Below are 6,094 nucleotides of genomic sequence, written 5' to 3'. Positions count from 1 at the left end.
AGGATGTAGCAGTGAACAAAAAGTGACAAAAATTCTAACCTTGGAGCTTATACTATGGTGGGAAGAAATATAATAAACAAGTAAGACTTATAGCCTGATAGTGCTAAAGATTTGAAGCAACAAAGCAAGTAAGCTCTCCCATAGGGGAACCATTCCAGCCAGAAAGTACAGGTCAAAAAGTCCTGGGGCAAGAGTTTGTCTGCTTGTTCAAGGACTAACATCATGGCCGGAGGCTATAACAGCATAAGGATGTAGGGGGAGGTAGTGGCACCCTGTGGGCCAGTGAAATGACTGGCTTTCACTCTTCTTGATTTTTATTTTTTAAGTATTCAACAATTCCATACCTCACCAGGTGCCCATCAGGACAAGTGCACTCCTCAATCCCCATCACGTATTTAACCCATCCCTCCACCCACCACCCCTCTGGCAACTATCAGTTTGTTCTCTATAGTTAAGAGTCTGTTTCTTGGTTTGTCTCGCCCTCTTTTTTCCCCTTTGCTCTTTTGTTTTATTCCTTCAATTCCACACATGAGTGAAATCATACAGTATTCCTCTTCTTCTGACTGGCTTATTCTGCTTAGCATTATTCTCTCTAGATCCTATCTATGTTGTTGCAAGTGACAAGATTTCATTATTTTTTATAGCTGAATAATATTCTTTTGTATATGTATACCACAGCCTCTTTAACCATTCATCAATCAACGGACACTTGGGCTGCTTCCATATCTTGGCTATTGTAAATAATGCTGCTACAAACATAAGGGTGCATGTATCCCTTTGAATTAGTGCTTTGTATTTTGGGGGCAAATACCCAGTAGTGTGATTGCTAGATCATTAGGGTAGTCTATTTTAAACTTTTTGACGAACCTCCACACTGTTTTCCACAGTGGCTGCACCATTTTGCAGCACGACCAACAGTGCAAAAGGGTTCCCCTTTCTCCGCATCCTCGCCAACACCTGTTGTTTCTTGTATTGTTGATTTTAGCCATTTTGACAAGTGTGAGGTGGTATTTCATGGTGGTTTCGATTTGCATTTCTCTGATGATAAATGATGATGAGCATCTTTTCATGTATCTGTTAGCCATCTGTAGGTCTTTTATGGAGAAATGTCTGTTCATATCTCCTGCCCATTTTTTAATTGGGTTGTTCTTTGGGTATTGAGTTGTATACGTTCTTTATATATTTTGGATACTAACTCTTTATTGGATATGTCATTTGCAAATATCTTCTCCCATTCCACAGATTGCCTTTTAGTTTTGATAGTTTCCTTTGCTGTGCAGAAGCTTTTTATTTCGATGTAGTCCTGATAGTTTATTTTTTCTTTTGTATCCCTTGCTTCAGGGTTCCTATATATAAAAAGTTTCTCTGGCTGATGTCAGAGAAGTTATTGCCTGTGCTCTCTTCTGAGGTTTTTATGGTTTCAGGTCTCACATTAAGGTCTTTAATCCATTTTGAATTTATTTTTTGTGTGTGGTGTAAGAAAATGGTCCAGTTTCATTCTTGTGCATGTTGCTGTCCAATTTTCTCAGTACCGTTTGCTGAAGAGAGTTTTTCCCATTGGGTATTCTTTCCTGCTTTGTCAAAGATTAACTATGGATTTATTTCTGGGTTTTCTACTCCTGGGTTGCAAGAGTGGTTCAATATTTGCAAATCAATCAATGTGATATATTACAGCAATAAAAGAAAGGATAAGAACTGTATGATCATTTCAATAGATGCAGAAAAAGCATTTGACAAAGTATAACATCCATTCATGATTAAAAATAAATAAAAACAAACCTAGATTTTACTCCTGAGGCTGAAAGTCTGTGGAGGACACATGATCCTGTAAGTCTACTTTAACATACAGAAATTCCTTTGGAATCTTCTTTATCTCTCGCCGGCCCCCCCCCCCCCCCGACCGAGATATATGTTAGTCATCATAGTCCAAACTTATGGCCCACTGATAAACATCTGAAGGGGTTCATTACTGAGTTTTCTCTAAACAGTAATAAATGACATTTTCCTAACAGTAGCTAGCCCCCTCAAGGTCCTGGAAACCTTGCTTCCAAAATTCCTTAGAGATTTATGCTACCCCCTAACCCCTTCCCAACGTGAAAGTAGGTATCACCAGTCGCAACCCTGGTGCAGCTCTTTCTGCCCATGGGTTCTGTTTCTGTGCTTTAACAAAACCACCTTTTTGTGCTGGGGGGCAGGGAAGGAAGTCTATGGAGGGCAGAGGGGTTCATCCAATATGGCTTATCTTCCATAGTTTTTATTTTATTTTTTTTTAATTTTTTTCAACGTTTTTTATTTATTTTTGGGACAGAGAGAGACAGAGCATGAACGGGGGAGGGGCAGAGAGAGAGGGAGACACAGAATCGGAAACAGGCTCCAGGCTCCGAGCCATCAGCCCAGAGCCTGACGCGGGGCTCGAACTCACGGACCGCGAGATCGTGACCTGGCTGAAGTCGGACGCTTAACCGACTGCGCCACCCAGGCGCCCCTCTTCCATAGCTTTTAAAGTATCATTCAGGCTGCTATTGAAATGAGCAAAAACCAATGGAAAACAGCTGTTTGTTCAGAACACTATTGCTAGAATCCAGGAGAAAGATGGTGGTGACATGGATCAGGGTGGCCCCAGCAGAATTCAGAGGAAGTGGACAGATTTGGATGTACATGGACAGTAGAACTAACACGATACACAAATGGATATGAGTTGTGAGAAAAAGAGGACTCACAGATGACGCTGAGCAGCTTGGAAGCATGGAATTGCCATTTACTGAGATGGGGACATTGTGGAAGAAACAGATTTTCTGGAAAGACCAGAAATTCAGTTTGGGACATGATAACTTTGAGATGCCTCTAAGTCACCCAAGTGGAGACGCCAATGGGCAATTAGATAGGTTTGTGAAGTTCAAGGTAGAGGTCTGAGCCCAAGATATAGATTTGGGAGTTTAAACAGTTAATATCTATACTGTACAAAGAACTACAAATTAGTTTTAAAAAAAGAGAGAGAGAGATAAATGGGCCAAAGAGGTGAACTGGCAATTTTGTAGGAAAGGAAGTGCAAATAGCTAATAAACAAGAAACTTTAAGGGCACCTGGGTGGTTCATTCAGCTAACTGGTTAAGCATCCGACTCTTTTATTTTTTTTAATGTTTGTTATTTTTGAGAGAGAGAGAGAGAGAGCAAGCAGAGAAGGAGCAGAGAGAGAGAGGGAGACACAGAATCGGAAGCAGGCTCCAGGCTCTGAGCTGTCAGCACAGAGCCCGATGCAGGGCTTGAACTCACAGACCACGAGATCATGACCTGAGCTGTAGTCAGCCACCCAACCGACTGAGCCACCCAGGCGCCCCAGCATCTGACTCTTGATTTCTGCTCAGGTCATGATCTCACAGTTCATGAGTTCAAGCCCCATGTCAGGCTCCACACAACATGGAGCCTGCTTAGGATTCTCTCTCTCTCTCTCTCTCTCTCTCTCTCTCTGCCCCTCCGCACCCCCCAAGATAAATAAACTTAAAAAAAAAAAAAACCTTCATTGGTAGCCAAGGAAGTGAGAATGTTTTGGGGCACCTGGATGGCTCAAGTCAATTGAGCATCTGACTCTTGTCCCCCCCCCCCCCCCCTTTTTAAAGGGAGAAAGGGACAGAGTGCAAGCAGGAGAGGGGCATGCAGAATCCAAAGCAGGCTCTGGGCTGTCAGACAGACCCCACCAACAGGGCTTGAACTCACAAACTGTGAAATCATGACCTGATCCAAAGTCCGACGCTTAACCAGCTGAGCCACCCAGGCATCCCACATTTGACTCTTGATTTCAGCTCAAGTCATGATCTCTCGGTTTGTGAGTTCAAGCCCCGCTTTGGGCTCTGCACTGATAGTGCAGAGCCTGCTTGGGATTCTGTCTCCCTTTCTCTCTACCCTTCCAGGCTTGCTCTCTATCTCTGTCTCAAAATAAATAAAAATAAACCTTAAAAGAAAATGAGAACATTTTTCATCCTCAGATTTGAAAAACTTAAAGAAAAAAGAAGGTTTAGATCTGTTGCTGGTAAGGGTGTGAGGAAAGCACACACATATTGCTGATGATAGTGTAACCTCTATGTTCTTCTTGGGAACTATTCTGACAATGTCAAAACTGTCAATGTGGTGATTCTTTAACAGAGTATCCCACTTTGGAAATCTACCCTACAACAAACTTATCAATAAGAATATTGGTATAAATTTATTTATTGTACCACTGTTTGTAGCAAGCAATGGAAGCAACCTGAATGTTTGTAAATAAGGGAATTGGTTATTGCCATAAGATGCAATATTATATTGCTGCTATAAGTAGTTCAGAATTTATTGATATGGAAGGAGGACCATAAGAGGGACAAATACAAGTGTACAATGTTACATCTTTCTATGCTATAGGGGAAAAAAATCCTCCATATAGGTGCATATGTTTTTTTCAGCACAGAGAAATAGCACCGGTTACCTGAAGAGGATGAGATGGGAGTTAATTTTTTTATACTTTTCTACGTCATTAGACTTTCAACAGTGAGCATCTAATTCTTTCACAATTTTTTTAAAAAGTACATCTTAAGGAAGGAAAGTGGGACACCATTTTGATACCTCTCTGGTATCCTTGCAAATCCTAACTGCTGGCAATATTCCCAGACTGGGTATCAGCAGACCCATGGCCACCCAACAAGCACAGCCTTTTTAACGGTATCGTGGGGGGGCAGTCCCATGTTTTCTCCTATAATGCTGGTAGGGTTTACAGTCAAAACAGTGTGAAACAAAAATATAATGTAAAACCCATACAAGCTTTTCATTTTTCTGCTATCCACCTTAAAAAGTAATAAGAAACAAAATTAATTTTAACAATATATTTTAGGGGCACCTGGGTGACTCAGTTGGTTAAGCATCCGACTCTTGATCTCGTCTCAGGTCTTGATCTCATGGTTTGTGGGTTCAAGCCCCTCATCGGGCTCTGAGCTGACAGCATGGAGCCTGCTTGGGATTCTGTCTCTCCCGCTCTCTGCCCCTTCCCCATTGTACTCTCTCTATCAAAATAAATAAATAAACTTAAAACAAAGAAAATCATAAAAAAACACCAAAAAACCAAATATATTTTAACCTAATGTATCTAAAATCTCATGTAATCAATATATAAAAATTATTAATATTTGGGGTGCCTGGGTGGCTCAGTCGGTTAAGCGTCTGACTTCGGCTCAAGTCATGATCTCGCGGTTTGTGAATTCAAGCCCCACATCAGGCTCTGTGCTGAGCACTCAGATCCTGGAGCCTGCTTTGGATTCTGTGTTTTCCTCTCTCTCTCTCTGCCCTGCCCCCACTCACACTCTGTCTTTCTCTGTCTCTCAAAAATGAATAAATGAGAAAATTTTTTTTAAAAAAACTGCACCACAGCACCTGGTGGCTCAGTCAGTTAAGAATCCAACTCCTGATATGGGCTCAGATTGTGATGTCATGGTCGTGGGATCGAGCCCTGCATCGGGCTCTGCACTCAGTGTGGATTAAAACTGCACCAAAAATACTTTGTTTATAAGTGCAATAATTAATAAATAAGTTAAATAAATTATGTTCTAATTATAAACATGTTTTCACCTACAAGGATATCTGGTAGGACTTTTGAAAGTTGTGCAGGCTATAGGACAGTTAGCTCTTCATTTTGCCAGACTATCCTGCACACTGTAGGTTGGCAAGGATCCCTAGCCTTCCCCCCAAAAATGCCAGGAGTCCTCCTGCCCTCATCCAGCATTGTCACAACCTGAAAACCCTCCCTCACAAACTCTCAAAAGTCTCAAAAGAGCTAAGTTTGGGTAAAGATTCATTTCTGTAATAAAGCAATATGATAGGAAAAGTCCTTATCTCTTTACCATGAATGGAAGGAAATGTTAGAGAGAAATTCTGTCCTGTAAACTAGAGAGCCTAGTCAAATTTACTTATGACCTTTGCCTTAATTAGAACAGCCCAAGTTCTTTGGTTTAATAGGTCATTGTACTAGGCCAAAGGTATCAGGTCCTAATCCCTGGCATCTGGAAATGTTACCTTATTTGGAAAAGGGGTCTTTGCAGGCCAAGTTAAGGATCTTGAGATGAAGAGATTATAC

Source organism: Herpailurus yagouaroundi, unplaced genomic scaffold (assembly GCF_014898765.1).
Source record: "Herpailurus yagouaroundi ecotype Mexico unplaced genomic scaffold, PumYag 569, whole genome shotgun sequence".
In the NCBI taxonomy this organism is placed as follows: Eukaryota; Metazoa; Chordata; class Mammalia; order Carnivora; family Felidae; genus Herpailurus; species Herpailurus yagouaroundi.
The sequence above is the reverse complement of the archived record's forward strand: the minus strand, read 5'-3'. Positions refer to the sequence as shown.